The 19,543-nt window shown below is 39.7% G+C and overlaps 1 long non-coding RNA gene across 1 annotated transcript in view; it reads right to left on the reverse strand.

Moving 5' to 3' along the window:
• Positions 1–15,202, reverse strand: part of LOC135302069 (uncharacterized) — a 28,086-nt gene extending 12,884 nt beyond the window's left edge. Inside the window, exon 1 of the long non-coding RNA XR_010363761.1 lies at positions 15,176–15,202. This is a non-coding gene — a long non-coding RNA (uncharacterized LOC135302069). The remainder of the gene's footprint in view (positions 1–15,175) is intronic.
• Between the last annotated feature and the right edge of the window lie 4,341 nt (positions 15,203–19,543).

Here is a 19,543-nt window from a genome sequence, read left to right on the forward strand (position 1 = left end):
TTCACTAAATTTAATCACTGCTGTTACAGAGAAATTGATCAAACTCTCCTGTGCTGGATGATTTTAGATGCATGAATACTACCTAGCAACTAATAATGAGCAATGGACTGTTATTGTTAGGGAGAAATTTGCTGATGTGCAGTGAATCATGGAATCACAGAATCACAGAACACCCTGAGCTTAAAAATACCCACAAGGATCATTGATTCCAGCTCCTGGCCCTGCAGAGCACCATCCCCAAGAGTGTGCCCAAGAACATTGTCCAAACAATTCTTGAGCTCTGTCAGGCTTGGTGCTGTGACCACTGCCCTGGGGAACCTGTTCCAGTGACCAACCACCCCCTGGGTGAAGAACCTTTTCCTGATATCCAACCTGAACCTCTCCTGACACAACTTCAGGCCATTCCCATGGCTACTGTCACTGGGCACCACAGCAGTGCCTGCACCTCACGAAAAATCTGACTGCTGAGGTCTTCCCTCAGTCTCCTTTTCTGTCCTTTTGTCCACTCTGTCCAGACCAAGTGACCTCAGCCTCTCCTCCTATGGCTTTGTATTAATATCTGTGCAATTTTCAGCACTCACAAATATTACCCTGCCATGGGACATCACTCTGAATATTTCTTACTAAAGACTTTCTTGTGACTCACAAAAGAAACAACCTTCCAGTATTCATTCTCCAAACTGTTTCTTGTTCAGGTTTCTTTTACCCTTATTTGGAATTCTAGCCAAACATTTTTTTTTTCATAAATTAAAATTTAAGGAGGTTTGATTTTGCATACATAACATACAAGGTAGCAGTGAAGTAATGCATGCAATTAAAAAAAATCCCAAAGTATTCAGTGATCTGAAGGTTGACAGTCTATCACATTACAAAAAAAAAAAAAAAGCTCATAGCTTTTCAAAAAGAAAATAACTTGCATCAGTTTCTGCAAGTAACCAGTCAGCTGCTAAATGCTAAGCACCCCATCTAAAAGACAACTCCTTGTATGATCAAGGAAATGCTTATTTTCTTATCTAGCAGAACTCCAAGTACACTGCTTTTAACTTGGTCTCCATTTCACTGTTTTACCAGTATGATAAGCATTTCTGTTGATTACAAGCCCGAGAAAAAAAAAAAAAAGCCTTTTCTGATCAAAATGGCTCTGGCAACAAGGAGCCTAAGGCAGACTTGGTAATGCTGATATCAAAAGGAAGGCCTTTTCCTGGAATTGGGTTTGAGCTGCCTCAGCAAGTGACTCTCATAAACTGCATCTCTTCAGAGGAATGGGAGAGTGCCAGTCAAGCCACACTGTGAAATACTTTCAAGTGCAGACAAGCCTTAAAGCTCTGATATTCAGATTCATCTAAACAAATGCATACTTCAGTGTGGATGGACATTCTCAAGCTGGTTAATCATTTTGTGACCTCGCCAGCATTATGAAGTTTGGCAAGACAGTTAAATCAGTCTAATACTAAGAAAAAAAATAGAATTTTTCCAATAATTTCCTCTGCTCCCAGCTATACACTGCTGCTTCTTGCTCTGCAGAGACACTGAGTGTTCACCTGATCTCTAAGCTAACCAATTTATTTCACTAAACTGGCAGAAAACGCTGCATCGGTATTTGCTGCATTCATTTTCTGTCTGTTTAGTAAGCTGAAGCAGCTTGCTGGGGCATCAAACAAGTTCCAGAGCCAGCGTGAGAAGGAGGGAGGAAGGAAGGTTGTTTCTTCTCTGTATCATCAGGATTTTAGGATTGTCCTCTGGGGAAATCAAGCCTTTAAACACTGTTATGTCACGGTATTGGAGTTATCACTTTGACCATGCCAGAGCTATTGTTCTGACCGAAGTACAGGGATCTCTAGTAAGAATAAACAACAAGACTTCCACAAATATAGTTGGAGTTTTTTTCAGGGTGGAATAAATTACACAAAGGCATGCACCAGCCTGGCAGTTGATTAAGATTGTGAAGAAGACAAAGAGCAAGCAAACCACACTTTCCTCTCCTAACCAGCCCTGCTATGGCTGCAACTCCCCTGATGTATATGCCATTTTATCTACAAAAGAGCGTTTCTGCTCTATACTTATCTTGTTCAGAAAGTTGTATCAGTTTATCAGCTTTTTGTACCAGTGTAAACTTAGCTTCCAATGGAAGTGTCTGACAGTCCAGCTATATCACAAGCCCTTTCTAGCTAGGATATGGTCATAACAGAAACCTTTTGGCTTTTGATTACAAAGAAAGCCTATATTTCAGTGGATGTCCTGCCATGAAGCTGCACAGCTGTTATTTTTGCTTCTTCAGTCACCACCTTTCCAAACAAAAAAGAAATTCTCTGTGTGCTGTGAATAACAATAAAAAAAATCTATACAAAATTACTCGGCTGCATTTGTGTCCTTTTATTTCTTTGCCAAGAATATGGGAGTTCACTCTAAAATTCCCAACATTCTGCAGTTGCTTGAGAGCCAGGACAGCTCTCAAGCCAGGTCTAAATTATAAAGTGTTGTTGACAAAGCCGTTTCAGTCACAAGCATGAAAAAAATCACACCCTTAATTGATATAGATATGTGAGCAACACCCTCTGTATACATGCAAGAATCCCCTTGCTGGCATGGCTTATGCCACTCAAAAAGGTAGTTGAAGAAAAACGGCTCCTTTTGCCAATGTATGTTTTTCTTCAACTCAGCCAACAAAGCCTGTGTGTCATGGACCAGTGATTCCCAAATTCAACAATCCTTGCTTGACAAAATTGGCCATGTGTAACACCTCTCTGCAAGCAGGTTACTTCCCCCAAACTGAGCTTTAGATCCACCGTGTGTCCTTCTTCCTATCTCTGAGACACTTTGTCTCTGCCCCCACCGTTTCCCTCCCGCTTCATATGTTCCCTTCTCTTTATGGAACCATTTCTGACCAGAGTAACAGACCCTGTCTGAAAAAAGCAATATGAAAAGCAATATGAAAGCAACTAAAGACTTTCCATTTTACCCTTTAGTTTCATCATTCTCACTACTGAAAGTCACCAAAATCTCAGAATAGTTGAGTTTGATGAGGACCTCTGGGGATTAACCAGTCCAACTCCATGGACAAAGCAGAGCCAAGTGGAGCAGGTTGCTTAGGACCTTGTCCAGTCAAGTTTGGAGTATTTTCAAAAATGGAGACAAAGAGGAAACCCATGCTGGAACCTGAATCATTTAAACTGTTCCCCTGTGGAAAACATCTCAAAGTCCGCACAGACTCCATCAGGTTTTTCTCCTTTAGTTCCAATACACTGTAACTGGCAGAGAGGCAGTTAAAGATAGAGCAGACATTTAAAACTCAGGCATCATTTGGGGAGGTAAAGTAGATTAATTTTCTATAGTTTCTCTATCTTTCTATCTATTTTTGAGAAATTGGAAGACAGTGTCCTCTTCTTATTTTATTGAAGTTACTATCTGACCCCTAATAATTTTGAATCTACTGATACTTCAGGGCACATGAATGTGTCTTGTTTTGCATTTGACATATAGTCATGTATTTCTACAGAACAAACAAGTTATTCCTATTTAAAATATTAGATTTAAAATTTTATATAAATGTATATATTAGATTTAAATTTATATATTAGACTAAAAATATACCTATGACTTAAAAGTACAAGGAAATCAGTACGAAGTACACAGAGTTGTCTCTACATTGTAGACATTCTCATCTGCTCCTCCCTCCCTTCTCTTCAACTTATTCTCAATGAGATATCTTGCAATACACACCCTAAAACACTTTAGTCCATTTAACTGAAGATTTAATCTAGCAGAATGGAATCCTCCCACACTATATGGCATGCTTGGATGGATCTATGGCTAACTGGACAGGTGCAAGAATGAATTATAATACAGCATTATGTTAGCAAATGCTGCCTCCATGTATAACTTTCAGACAGAAACTCTGGCCTACAAAGCTGCTTCATTTACTTTGGAATTATACACAGTACTTCACTGATGTCCATTGAGGTACATCACTAAAAAAAAAAAATTGAAGCCAAATTTAAAGAAAATAAAGTTCTGCAGAGCTAACCATATGGGAAATATATTGTGGGGTTTTTTTCTGAATCTATGTCTTCAATCTTAGAATAAGACGGATAGTAAAGATAATTTAATAATAATATTGTCTTCATAATTATATGACTAATAAACTGAGTTACTATAACCCAAACCGTAACATAAGAAGCATTATTTGGGAAAGAAAAATGTGCTTGATTTTTTTATTTAAAATTAATTTAATTATGTGAAATCATTGTTCTATCTCTCTCTTATCAATGCCAAAATATTGTAGTAAATAAGTGAGAGCATATCTTTAATAAATATGAGATTTTTTACAAAGAACACAAAGGTCTGTGCAGATGATGAAATTTCTATTCTTGAAAATCAGCTCCATCAGAGTTGAAACAGAGCAAGCACTTCACACATAAAAAAGGATAGCTCTAAGTAAAGAAAAAGATTGCATCCAATTGAAATTTCAGGGAATGTAAGTATGAAGAATGCAATCTCCCAGTCAGAAATTGATTAAGATACCACTCTTTAAGCTGGGAGATCTTTAGTTTTTGTAAGTGGACAGGACCAAGTTAGTATTTCATTCAAGTGCTATATTGACAACAGTGCAGCCTTCCCAACAAGGAGGGACAGCCATAGAGAGGAAATATGCAGCTGAAATCGTGATACCACACCAGGTCAAGTTCTGTATTCTCAATCTATCTTTCATCTGCAGCTCTTTCTTTCCATGAAACATTAAATTTAGAAAAAAATCTTGTAAGACAACAATAGAAAATATCTACTACAGAGCAAATCATGTCTACAAGATTCCTGACATGAGTCAGGAAGCATGAGTTTCCTATGCAGACTTCATTAGTAGTTATTAAATGGCAACAGCATCTTTATGTTAAAAATATTTTTCTTTGCCTGTCAATTACTCATACTCTGATAGTCTATTTTTTAAATTGAAATTCTCAGTAGCAATTGAAAACTGAAAAATTCATCTGAAGAAAACGGCAAAATAAATTAAAAATTACTTGGGACATATTCTGGAGTCTAAGTCTCAAGTCTAGTTTGCCATTAGGGTCACACCATAGCAATCCCAAAAGGTCCTTAATTATACCACAAGCTTTGGCCTCCAAGGCTATGTATACATAGTGGTCTCCACCTCCATTTAAAACCATAAGACAAAAAAAAGCCATGGTGTTGGCTTTAGTGTATAAGTAACATCCTTGCTAATGCATCACCAAACTACTCCCTGCAAGCATAAAGGCACTGCAAAACCAGCCTCAGGGCAGCTGTTCCCCCAGGAGCACCTGTGACCACAGAGGTCACAGTGCAGGGCATGCTGGTGCATCCTCTGTGCCCTCTTAATACCTTTTGTGAAAGATGGGCACTCAATTAGCAAAAAGACCTGCCAGCAGCAGACCAATGTAAACTGTGCCACCTTCCAATGATTTTAATACTCGATCATGACTGAATAAGACATTAGGTGGACTGCAAAGTATATAGCACTGTCCTACAGTTAAGCTTTAATTAGTTAAGGCAGCATAGAGCCTCCCTGGAACAATATGCTTGTATTTCTTACAAATGCATAAGTGCTTTTATAGAAATATGAACTAAAAATAACTACTATGCAAGGTAAAGGTGGGAGGAATTAGGGCATGAAATCCTCAACGGACAGCTCATGAGCTTTCTCTTTGGGGTGGTGTTCGAAATATAACTACTCCCTGAAGAGTCTAGATACAGTAGTAAAAGTACCAGGAAGGGCTGTACGCTATATGACACATGTGGAGTGTGTGCAACAGGAAGGAAGAAAAGGTTTAAAATTGCTCATGTCTTTTTCCTACCCCCTGGTGATGCTCTGTGAGATCTTTAGTGATGCACTTCACTCCCTACCCAAACTGCAAATAGGCGTGCCATAAAGATACTGTGTGTTTTAACTACCTGCAAAAACATTTTGATCTTCAGATTAAAAAGCCATTAAAGAAATTAATCTCAAGGCTGAATTAAGGAAAAAGCCTGGGATGAGAAAATACAAAATGTAAAGACTGTCTTGCCGATTTATGGGTTTGTCTCCTGCAGCCAACTGGCTGTGGTGACATGGCCCTGCTTCAGACAAGGAGCAGTGCATAAAAATGTTGACTAATAATGTTATCACATTAAGTGGTAACACAGTCTTACAAGAAAATATTGTATTAAGTTTCTACATTGGAATTTGAAGTCTATGGATATGCAGAATAGAACAATTTCAAATGAACAGCAGTTTGTCCTAAGTATAGTCACTTCAGTTAAAAAAATGAATGGGTTTGAAGGCATGTGGTGGAGAATAGTTAAAAATTACTGGAGTACTCTTCAGATTATTGAAGCAATCTAGGAAATCTAAATTGGTCTGCAGTGCTCATGCCCAAAGCACCCTATTCACTTCCAAAATGAAGTGCTCTTAATAAAAAAAAAAAAATTAAAAAAAAGTGAAACATTGCATTTGGAAAGGATGGAGCGCTCCAGTTTCTTTTTTTTCCTTTTTTTTTTTTTTAGCAAATATTTCTTTTTGGAAGCAAATCGAAAACCATTTTATCACTGTAGGCAAACTCACAAATTATTTAAAAACTAAGCCCTATTTAAAACAAAAGGAGAATAATTAAAATAACACTAACATCCTCCTGCCTTGAAACACATTAAAAGTGAAAGGGAAATAGAGAAAAAAGTAGGTGAGATAAGAAAAAATCCATACCTTCAAGGGAGCAAAAAGAATCGTAGGGACATCTCTGACCTGGTCTGTGTGCTTTGCAGAGATCCACAAATCAATACACTGCTGAAGCAATAGGGTGGTCTTGGGAATTGACCATGGTGACCCTATCTCCTCACCTTTGGCTGCACGAACTTTCTTCACATCACAGAAAAATGCCTCTCCTCCTTCCTGCTTGTATCTCAGTGACTGCTCCCTTAACAGCTGCACTTGCTCAGGACTCCTTAACAACTCTTTCTGAATGGATTTTTCTTTCTTTGGTGAGAGACATCTTGCATGGGCTGATTCTAAAGATGTTGTTGCAATTTAGTCAGGGTTAAAGCTCCAGATCGTCAGTGTGTAGGACTAGGGGGAATTTCAGCTTTCATTTAACATGAGAGTGTTTTCTAGCCCCTATAGTTGGTGATAAAAACTTGGAAATGTGTCCCCAGAAAACTATAGATTCCAAATCCCAGCAGGCAAATAGAAAGATCTCCCCTTTCTCACCACTCCACATGCAAGCCAAATTATTTTTAAAGTTCAGTATTTAGAAACCATCTTTGCAAGTGTGGAACATTTGGGTCTGGCAATCTCCCTTTGCTCTGCCTCCCTCCTGGTATGGAACCTTTCCTCACCAGCTAAGATTAAACCAAGAACCAGAACAGGGGCTCTGGGTAGACTGAAGCCCGATCAGAGAGAGTGAGATGAGCCTGGAGCAGGGAGTTTGGGCTCCCTGAGCATCGAGGCAGAGGCGTTGCCCCTCCTGGAGCGAGTGCCGGGGGTGAGGTTGCAGGCTGGCAGCCTGCCGTCACTCTGGGAGAAATCCAGGGAGGGTTTATGTCTGTGGGACCGAGGAATGCAGCGGGCCCTGCTCTGAGGAAAGAAGGAGAGTCAGCTTCACTGCCAACAGAATTAGGGCTCTCTTCCAGCATTCAGAAACGTACATACTTTTATATATTTGCCACATGGCTTTGCTGCGCAGCAGCACATGTGTTGTGGCTGCACAGCGCTGAGTGAAAAGAGCACCCAAATCAAAGAGTGTTGTGGGTGGGGAGGTGGCACGGGGTAGTACTGGGCAGACGGATGGTGGTACCTGAAGTTGGGGAAGAAAGCAAAAAACACTCATCTTCTGACAGCCAAAGAAAAGGGTTGCACTTGACTGACTTCATGCAAGAGTGGGAGACCCATTACCAGCACTGATCAAAGATGTGAGGGAAGATCTATTCCATCCCTTATTTTCTTTCCCTGATTTTGTTATTGTCAATGTGTGCCCTGGTGGTGTTGTCTGTAGTACAAAAGTCTTCATGGAGATCAGACCCCACTGAACCACGCAACAAAACCAGAAGAAATAATCATAAAGACTTTACATGAAAATCTGACAAGAGGGGCAAAGGGTAGAAGGAATGAAACATTTTAATTCCAGTCTCAGGTTCCCAAAGTCCCACTCCAGTGGCTTAACTATAAAAGACATCCCTCCTCCTATGGTTTAAGTTAACAGGGGGACAAAAGTTGAAAAATCAGGCCCTGTCTGACTACTGCTCTTCTGAAAAAATTTCCAGCATACATTTGTGCTTAAGAGGAAAAATTCTATAAAAGTGGGTATTCTTGACATACATGCCTATGGTTCATGAATAGTCTTGGAAAACAAGGAGACAATTTAGGGAGAGTCAGTTCCGAAAGCAAAAAAAGGTTTTCCTTGCCATGACCACAGCCAGTATTTGCTCAGCAGAGAAGCAGGTGACACAAGACAATCTGCATGCAGCTGAAGGCTGATGGAAAGCTTGTTTGTGCTCAGCACACTAGAGAAGTTGTTCGGGAACAGTTACGTAAAGATTAGCCCTGTAACGCTGCCAAATACTTTGTGTTATTATGTGCTGTGTTTGTGCCAGGCAGCCCCACATGTCAGAGCTGCCTCACAGGGCAGTTTTAACATGCACACCCACATTTTCAGAGTGCTCGGAAGAATAAAAAAGCCACGGAGGAACCAACTCTGACCTCATTCGCATGGCTGCCACCGCCGATTCCCGTCAGCTTGCCTGAGTGCAACCAGTGCAGAGCCGGAAAGGCACATCTACCGCATTTTGGAGATGGCTGTCCTCGCCTCCCCTCCTCCTCCTGACCCATCATGTTTCCTCAGAGAATCCCAGCTGCATGGATAAAAAAAAGTAGCAACTCAACCATGTGGGAGCATACAAATTTAATGCCGGCTAAAGATGAAGGCTGTCTAAATAACACAATGGTTGGAGTTATACAGGTCATAAGTCTAGGGAGTAAGGAGCTCACGGTGTTTCTTTTCTTTTCTCCCTTGCTCAGTTTTCTTCACAAAAGTTCATTAAACAATGATTCTCTCTCCTTTAAAAATTTATGAATGAATGATGTGTTCATGAAAATGAGAAAGCAAAAAGCCCTGGCCATAGCCAGGCTCAGCACAGTCTAGCACTCTGCAACTTTCCCCACACACCTTCCTCTCCCAGTGCACTTCCAGCCTGACCTAAAACACTACTCCTCATGACATCTACAACCTCACAGATGCAGAGGCTTATCAATGATGCGTACAGATCTTGTATGTATGAGATATACTTGTCCTGGAAGGGAGGGGACATAGAGCCAAAGACCTAGAGGAAAACATTGTTGCATTAGCCCAGCAAAAAAGTCCAGATTTGATCTGCATTATGCAGGTCTCAGTTACAAGGATACCATAGCCATAAAAAAAAATCAGAATCTGTCTGAAAATAAAGAGGTCTATTATTTCAACTAGTACCAAAAGTGGCACCATTCTCTTCCAAGTCCTCGATATAGGACTACACATCAGTGTAGCTTGTCTGATAAGAAAGGAGCAATAAATAACCAACAATAACAAGTTTTTATACAGCCCTTTTTATGAGCAGTATTTTACAAATTAGAAAACTTATCTTAATTTCTCTATCATATTCTGTATCTCCATAGAATCACTTTTTCTTTTTAATTATTTTTGTTTTAATTTTAAATATATTTGCTACATTTATTTCTTTACTGGGCTTTCTTTTTATTTTAATACTTTTTCTTTTCTCTCCTCTTTATTCTCACTTAGGTTCAGTTTTGGACTTTTTGTTGTTTAAATATCTCTCCAGTTCTTCTAATAGTCCACACCTTTTCATTACTTTGTATTTCTGTGCCCACTCCTTTCTATTCTTCCTATTATTTGCCTTTTCCTCTTTATCTCATCCTCTTTATCCACTGTCTTCTCTCTTAATCCCCTGTGATGGTGATTCATTTCCTTCCCAGCTCAGTCCGCAGTCTTCTTCTGACACCCTGCTCCTTACTCTGATCATTTCACATGCCTCTCTCCCTTTGTCTTCCTCTGTTGTTGTTATTCTTGTTTGTAGAATTTACTGCAGTAGTGCCCAGAGATCTAATCTTGACTGTGTTTTCACCATCAACCTTCTCAGGGTTCTGTTTAAACAGTCAAGGGCATTCCCAGTCTCAAATATCTCTTTCCCAGCACTTGTTTTTATATCTGTGGATAGGGCCTGCATGGCACTAGAAATGTTAGGATTAGCTTGTCCTTTCAGTATGTTGGGACAATAGCTTTTGGCTCCATGGCAGTCTGTCCTGGAGTCTGCAAGGTAAGGCCACACCATGACATGGTCTCCAGGAAAAACATCCAATTCATTTATTGCAAAATACCTGCCAGGAGTTCCAAAAGACACAGACTCCTTCCAAAGCTCCAACTCTTCCATGGTCAGTTTGTCAGGTAACTGTAGACAGAGAACAAGCAGAGTCCAGACTGTCCTCACAGCAAGTGCAGATGTGTGAGCACACCGGGCACAGCAGACTCCTCCTCAATATAGAGACACAATGACTGAGAGCACCTCACAGATGGAAAGTGATACATTTTCCTGGTGCTTTTGAAGGGGTAGTCTCATAGTAATTAGGTTTAAAGAAAGAAAACAAAAACCAAACAAACAAAACCCCAAAACAAAACAAAAAGTAAACAAACAAAACCCCCAACCAAACAAAACAAAAAACAAAAAAAAAAAAAAAAAAAGAAAAAAACAAAACCACAGAAAACCTCAAACACCACACTGTGGAGCTTTCTGGGTTACAGCAGGAGTACTTCAAGCTGCTTCTTCCCTGTGGCAAGGTACAGTTTCATGGAAGCCCTCAACTCACTGAATAGGGTTTTTAGGAGGCAAATTTATTTTTATAGGTTTCTATGTCTTTGAGAAACTGAGCCCCAGACTTTTGCTTCTTTTCTAGAAGGATAAAATGTAGATGATGTACCACCATCAAAGGGACTGGGACAGGTCGAAATTCCTTTACGTTGACATACTTCATTTAGTGACAAAATGAAAAGAGGTCTTCAATCCAGAGGACTGTGAAAGTCAGAGCAACAAAATCAAAAAAAGGAAGACGTTTGCTGTGACAAGAAAAAATGTGGCTGCTGGAACACTGAAACTAGGCAGGGAGTAAGAGGAAGGAGAGATTCAGATAGCAGAAGGAAATTGAAAGAAGTACAGTTGTTTAAAAAATGTTACTTATGGAAAAAAATCTGAAAGCTGGTCTTGTAGTTAATGGTTTTTTCCTCTAATTTTAATTTCCCATTTTTTCATCTTTCCTTTTTGAAGGCAAATGGAACATAACACATCAGTGTAAGCTTATCAGGTCTCTGTCCCTGCATGGTTATGACCTGAGCTCTTTGGCCAGAAGAGTGTTACTAGCTCTTCTTCATGTATTTAACCCCACTTTTTTGTTTTCAGTCACCAGTATCTTCCACAGGCTTGTTCCATCTTCAGATGCACTTCATATTAACTTGGCTGCTTCCACATGCTTCAGTCTTTTTTGTATCAAATGGTGGCTGTTTATAGACTTCCCACACATAATATGGGAGGATAAATGAGAGGCTTCAGCCAAAGCTACACTCTCTGGCCAGCAGCAAAGAATTTTTTTTTTCATATCATAATTCTCTTTCCTGTTCTGTGTAATGAGTGTGACTTTTACCCAGGAATTTTGAAGGTCACAAAACATCCTGGGGAGGAGATCTGCAGCCGTTCTATGGATCCAAACAATGGGAAGAGTGCCTTGTTTTTCTGGGGGGTCTTTTGGAGGGAAAAAGTTTTAAACTAATAAAACAATGTTTGATGACACTAGCAGGGAAACTTATTCATGCTGTGCATCCTTAGATGTAAAAAAATAGATCAAGTGGGTTTTTTTCTTTACTATTTTGGATAGAGAAAGAATGAAGAAGAATGAAACATGATTGAAATGTTTGTATATTTTTAAACATAAAACCCCAACAAGTTGATATCCCTATCAACCTCTATCTAAAATTATGAAGTTAGCATAGAACATTAAAAGAAGTACAGTTATTACTGCACCCAGGAAATAGTGATGGATGGGGGAAGAGGAGAGAAATTAAAGGAGAAATACTATTATTTACATGTACTCTACTTCTGACATAAAAAATGGGAATTTTTTCTGTTAAATGTTGATGCACACAAAATCATAGCCAGGTCTAAACACCTTAGTCATGGCAGGGGGTTAAAAAAAGAGAATATTTGAGAATAATCTGAATTAAAAAGGCAAGTTAGTTTAAATTTCTGTTTGGTAGGGCCTGAGGCCTACAACTCCAATGGGAATACACTGTAGCCGGAGGGCTGATGAATGCCCCTAATGAAGTTGGACAACCTGGAATACATGCATAAAATGATTTTAAATATTGATATGATGTCATTGTGTGACTGAAGATATTGAAATGTTAATTTTCAGAGCTAGACAGGTTGCATCTAATTTATTACAGGGTGGAAGAATGATTATTTATACTTTTTAATGTAGCAATAAAACAATTACGAGATTTAAGGACAGAGAAAATATTCATGTTTCTTGGAGAGCAAAAATGCATGTTGCAATGGAAATTACTTAGAGAAGCTTATACCACCAGATGTTAAGAAATATGCTTTTCCTTTTTTTTATCCCTGATAATTGAGGTAATACATTCAGAAACTATGTAAAGTAAAAGGACCCTTTGACCAACGTTAATTATATTTAACCTGCTCTAGGTATAGTAGAAAGAACAGCTTAAATATATCACTGGGGACAACTAACTCACCCATATATTCTGGATGTGTCTATTATAACATTTCTATGACATTGCCTGGATTTCAGAAAAATTCTTGCCGTGAAGAAGAGGAGCCGTGGTGTTATAATGGTGCGTTCAGCTCCATTGTGATATGAAAGTTTTTACGGAGATTGCCTGAGGGCATCTGTCTGCCTCGTGTGTTCAGTATTACGGCTGTATAACACACAGAGGTGGAAGTGTATTAAAGGCGAGCCATTGCAGTCTGCTGGAGGTTGCTGGTGCTAAGGCCCAATCCTGATGATCCTCAGACCAACTCAAAGAAAAAAATTCTTTGCAAAAACTACCTAGGCTGTATCCTTCACTTGTTCCTTTGTTCTCAGCTGATATTTCTACTTGCAAAGAAAAAGAACTTAAGTTTCATTTAAACTTTAGAGCAAACCAGAGCAGCTCCCTTATACATAGAGTCATTTGGGGAGTGATTCTCAGCTTCTCTAAAGCATAAGTTTGGCATGATCTGCACTTATGATATGCTCCAGCAAGCAGGAATGAAAACTCTCTCTTCTCTCTGATCCCACACCTGCCTTTTACATCAGTGGTTTAAGTACATGTCTAACTAAAAGCATCTCATGGAGGCTGTATGTCTTCACAAAGATGGGCAACTTCATGCTGAATCATGACCCGCGTGATTACAGACAGTGTAGCATCAAATAGGTCCTTTGAAGGAGATGCACACGATGCTCTTGTGTTCCACTAACCAGTCACAGGCACTAGAAATACAGCCTGTGACATGGGCAGTTTTTTTCTGTGTCCAGCCTTGAGGTAAGCCCCAGAAAGGGCAAAATGATTTGGGGAATGCAATGGCAAGAGAAGCCCTCTTTCCCTGAACGTCCTTCCTCTTCCTGCAGTGTATATACCAACAATGACTGGATGGGTAAATGATGAAGAGGGAGGAAAACCTTGAAGCCTGAACCCAGTCATTAAATACAAAAAGAGCTAGAAAAGGTAGAGGGAATGAAGGTATGGATGAGAACAAAGGGCATGTGACAAATTTACATTTTTTTAGGGAACAACATAGGTGATTGAGGGGGGTTTGACAGAGATGTTTAAGGTCACAAACTGCCCAGCACATGCATTGATTACTCCTCTTCCCATATCATCAGAAGGAAACAGCACCCAATGAGTGAGCAAGAACCACACTGACAACAGACAAAGCCATATTCCCCAGAGCACAAAATTGGCTAAAGTTTCAGCTGCAATATGATTATAGGAGACCAAAAAACGTCATAGATTTGAAAAGATTAGATAAATTTGTAGAGCATAGCTTCCTAAGTCTAGATATAACCTCTGATTCAGGAAATTGTAAACCATTGATTTTCAGTAAAAAAAAATCACTTTATATGTCTCCTGTTTCCTCTTGTTTTCCCCTAACCATCCATTCCTGTTAATGCCAGACAGTAAACAGAGCTAGAGAGGCTGTCCAGCCTCTTACAAAGGTGTACAAGGCACATACAACCTTCCAACATGTATCAATGTATCTCTATCAGCTGGTCGCTAAAAAGTGAGCTGAGTCTTGGCATTCCCAACACATTTCATCCAAATAGGAGCAACAGTCAATAGAGAGTGAGTGCCAATAGAGAGAGAGAGACTAAGAGCACAGAGACAGTGAAATGTCTCTGCAGGCTCACTCCTGGTGCACAGGCTTGTGAACCTCCACGCGCACATTCACAGCCTGGTGTAATCTCTGGTCCTTGTTCATGCATCCTCACCTTCCCTGAATAGCCATAATCACACATCTCAGCAACTATTTGCTTCTTGGTTTTAGACCACATCTGATACAGTTATTTTAAACTAATTTCTATTAAGCAATGGATCAGATTTCATGGTAATTCTATTCTCTTTTCTGAAGTGACTGCCCTGGAAGAAGCACTGGTTGGATCTCAATTTAGTAAGCAAATAGCCAAACTCTATGATTAGACTGCATCAAATTAGTTGCCTTCACTAGCTGACACCCTCAACTAATGCTTCCTGCCACTAATTGGCTTTATTTCCACTCCCTTTAATGTGTCTACCTGTTTTCAAGTTGTTAACTGGATTTACATGCCTTTCAGCTTCGAGCTTTCTGATAAATAACTTGCATCCCTCCTGTTCTTCCCCCATCCCTACAAGCATCAGTCCCCTCTTCTGCCATCCCTTTCTTCTCTTCTGTCTTCCTCTGCTTCTATTCTTAAGCTTCATCACTCAAATAAACATACAGCATTGTTTCAGCCACAATACAATGAAAGATTAAGTGAAAATTAGACATGAAAAAGTAGGTGAGTTCTACCTTTCAGTAGAAAGGTATCCTCAAGACAAAAAACAAACAAACAAAAAAAAAAAAAGTCTGGAGTCGGGGCTGAATGGACAGAACTCACCCTTTGACTGCAGAGAGCTTCCTAAACTTCACCCACTCAGGCCTGAGGGTGGAGCCTGGAGAGCAACAGGGAACAAGGGCTGAGTTCTGCGCATCCTAACATCCTAAATTCCGGCCAGTTTAACACGGCTGCTCAGAAATACTGCCTGTGGTGTGCCTGCCCCTTGCACTTCTGCCCAGCTGCCTGGAGCAGAGGTAAGAAAACCCAGAGAAGGAAACTCTGCTGGGACAGAGCAGTCCCGCCCACAGCGTGCCAGGGACCTTTTCTTTCTAAAAATGTCTAAAGTGCTGCAGCTTTGCCCAGGAACCACAGAACACGCTCCAGGTTTTCTGTCACAAGCCAGAGCAACCCCCAGGCAGCCCGAAATGGCGCAAGCAGACCTGAGAGTGCTCCACTCTTCTCCAAGTTGTGCTGAGTGACAAAACAGCCCTGCCCTTTCTGCTTCTGAGTGACAGATTGGCTACGCACACCGTCTGCATCAGGCTGTCCCCTGAATGTGGCTTGAGACATTTTTGGTTAATGAGTATTGCTCACCATTCAGAGAAAGTTTGACTAGAAAATACACATTGTTATGACAAACAACTGGACATTAGCAATTTTCACTGCTAATATGGGATACAAAGAAATTTAAAGAGCACTGCAGAAACAATAACTTTTCCTGGGAAGAACATAAGCATGGAGAGAAAACTTTTTTTTTAATAGAACTTTGAATTCCTTCTAAATATCAACATTATTTTTAAATGTTGTAGGATTTCTAAAACAGAAATATTATCTTAGCTGTCTAAAATGGCATTAATGAAGCAGAAAAGTAGCATTCTTTTAACACTCTTAAAACTAAAGGAATAAACTTCAATTCATTTGTTCAGATAAAAAAATAGTTTGAATGCAATATAATTTAGAGTAAGTAGAAATGTGTTTTTCAATTCACATGTAATTCTTTAACACTTGTTTTAACATATACAATTCCAAAATTATGTAATGTATTTGTTTCCCCTTTTACAAAACAAGAGAAAAGCTTTCTACAGTATAGGTCAATGCAAAATTCTCATTCCTAAGCTTCCTAAAGAATTGTGTTCACTTAGTTGATCTTTTTTATGTGTATAAATGTCACTTCTTTATTTGTTTTCTGCTAATCAATAGTCCTCATCAGGAATGATGGACAATAGGATTTGACTAAAGAGCTGCAAAATTTTTAGAATACATTTGCAAGGCTGATTTAAAAATCACATAATATTATATACATTACAGTATATTGTCTAGGCCGCCTCAGAAGAAATCATTGATACAACTGAGTAAACCAGCATTGGCCTTGATGGAATAGCATTGGCACAAAAGAAATAATGCAGTAATGCACTCCCAAGAATTGAGAGCTAATAGAGAGCAACATAATGGATATTACCCAGGATGTAATATCTTTGTTCTCATACATATCACTTCATTTCATGTCAGGATACAGACAAGCTCAGAAGAGAACTTGTGGGAGGAAAGGGGGAGGATGAGGGCCGAGGGTTTGTCCATGATCAGCTGAATCTGATTCACCCACAAAGCCTAAGTGCAAGGCACAGATTCAGCGACACAAGGTAAGAATTTTAAGAAAGACTCTAAAGCTGATGAGTTTTCCAGCACTCCAGTTCAGCTTTTGGGTTCCTCCTCTACAGCTCCCTTCTCATCTTGAGCAGGAAAAGCCCATGATGGTAAATGGCTGAGGGCAGTAACCCTAGAAACAGATTTGAACTGGTTCAAACAGCCATTGTTCACTCCTGAGAAAATCGTCTGGATTTAGATAATTTAGCAAAAGAACGTCTGGGGGGACTTCCAGTCCTACTCATTATATTCACATGTGTTGCTGTTGTGCAGCGGTCCCACTATGCTATAACTTCCCAGGAGACCAACAACCCCTATTCCAGAGCTTTCAGCAAGCGCTCGTGGTCAAGAAATGCAAAATTACACTGAAAGAGGGAAGGGTAGGATTCTTGATCTCTGTACATTCCTATAATTTGCTTAGTGCTTGCTTGCCAACATCTGTCCTGTAAAAAACCTCAGATTTCTGACTTAGCAACTTCAAAAACTTAATTTTAAATTGTCACTCATTTACCACGCCTTCACTGAAATATTTTCTCTGTGTGTGTGTGTGTGTGCATGTGAGTGACAATTCCTGTGTACTTGCCATGATCTAAATCTTTTTCTTGTTGTAGGATCAATGTCTGCATCTCTATTGTCCTGCACCTTCAGGCAAGCATTTGGATCACTGAGATGCAGATGCTAAACAGCACTATTGCTATCAGGCACTGTCTCACACCCACGCTGAACTGACATAAATGACTGCAGAAGATGCACAGCAAAGGACAATCAGCCCCCAGGTTTCTGGGCAAAGTACATGCCTCTCGATTCTGCCATTGATTTGTCAGGAGATGTATACTCAAGTAGATGGCTCAGAAGAGGATCCTTTAGGAAGAGTGTGGTCAGATTGACCTCACTTTCACAACGCTGACAGCCTTGTGAAGAAAGTTAAACTGAATATCAAAATCATCAGCAAAAACCTCCTCTTTCTTTGATTGTACAGTTTAAGAGGAGCCATTCGAGCTCAATTTATTCTCTACACAGGAACTTCATTGATTATCTCAGACATTCATGCAGGAAGGAAGATGAGATAAGAAAGTTTTTTTTTTTTTTAAGTGATTGCAAGATGGAGAAAACTGCTTTGTGAACGTAATATATACCATAAAGTTCCCTTTGTATAATCTGCTACTGAAAAGTGAGAAGAGTTTACCTTTTCTGAACAAAAGAAACATTTGGGATGGGTTGATGATTACCAAGGGCAGAGATATGAATACTACAATTAGGGTATATATTCAGATATAAGATTAGCATACAAAAAATAAGTTTTCCTGGGAAAAAATTTTGTGGAGGTTCTGCTATATGCTTTCCCTGTCAATCACTAGCAGTGGGAAGAGAGACTGATCACTATTCTTTTTTTCCCCCCCAAAGGATATTCTGATTTTATCTTAGGCTATCAACCATAATAGGGATTTCCACTGACTTTGAGAGGGAATCAATCCCAAATCCAGAGTGCTGCCATGAATGGAGATGGGTATTCAGGTATCTTCTACCAAAGTCAAATGAACACACCTTATAGTCCCCCTCTGGTAGGAACTTGTACTCTAGGAGAAGACAGAGGTATGGCTGCTCTGCTTCCCTCACTGGTAGGTTACTAGAAAGGATAAAGAAGCACCATCTGTTTTTTATCTGAATTTTGGTGGTTGTACTGTAAATTGCAAGGATTAAATAAATATGAACATATCCTGGGAGGGTCTGTGTTCTCAAATCAGTTGCTCAAATGCAGGTATTCCCTTATTAGAAATCCCCAGACTCCCCTGATGCACTTTCACATCAGGACAGTTCCTGTGTAGAAATTGATTGATGCCAAAATTTTCAGTTTATGGATTTCTTGGGTCCATTTACAGAGTAACAAAAACATCTTCAAAGGCAGCCTCTAATCCAAGCAAGCTTTTACGGCCACCCACTTTAAAATTCTGTTTCAGCTGAGGACACCTAAATATTGTGTGGAGAGAAACTTCAGTGGACAACAAGGCTCAGTCAAAATGTCTTAGTGCCATTTTGATCTCAGGATTGCTCCGTGTCAATCTAGTCCTCTGGTACAAGCCAAGGTGACATGTATCAGTCATGAGTGGCACTAAAATGTTGCTACAATTTGTGCTTTTATTCATAACACCTCTGCTGACAGCAGCTGAAGCCTGGCATGGGGCTCCCTGGAATAGCTGCACCAGAAAAACACTAACACCTCAGCCCTCCATCTTTACTTTAAGTTTCCATTAGAAAATATCTCAAAAGAGATTAATCTCACTCATATCTTAAAACAAAGTTAGTATCTCTAACGTGACTGCTAGGCCATTTTAGAAATAAATCAGCAGAAACATTTTTACTTCACAGGACTTTTCAACAGGGTCACAACAGAGCTGGATGTGGCTACTTCAGGAATTATGAGCTGCAAAAGCAAGTGGAAGCATGTCTCAGAGCAGCTAAGCAGATCAGCGTGGGTACACCATGTCCTCTATACCTGTTTAGACTGGTCTTAGATTTTGATGTAAGTATAGAAGCAAGGGACTTTTGAGTTCTAATATCCTCTCTTACATGAAACCTTTTGGCTGGCCTTGGGCAAATTTCCTAACTTTGTTTGATTCCTGTTGTTTAACTTCACAAATGCAAATAAAACTATACCACCTATGTCATATTAGTGCTGAGTGTTTGTATACTACTACTGATTTTAACCACAGATTTATGCAGAAGCAATATTTCCCAGACAGAGCTTGCTGCATCTTGACACACCTTTTGAAAGCTCAGTACAAG

The sequence above is a fragment of the Passer domesticus genome, chromosome 6 (assembly GCF_036417665.1).
Source record: "Passer domesticus isolate bPasDom1 chromosome 6, bPasDom1.hap1, whole genome shotgun sequence".
Lineage (NCBI taxonomy): Eukaryota > Metazoa > Chordata > Aves > Passeriformes > Passeridae > Passer > Passer domesticus.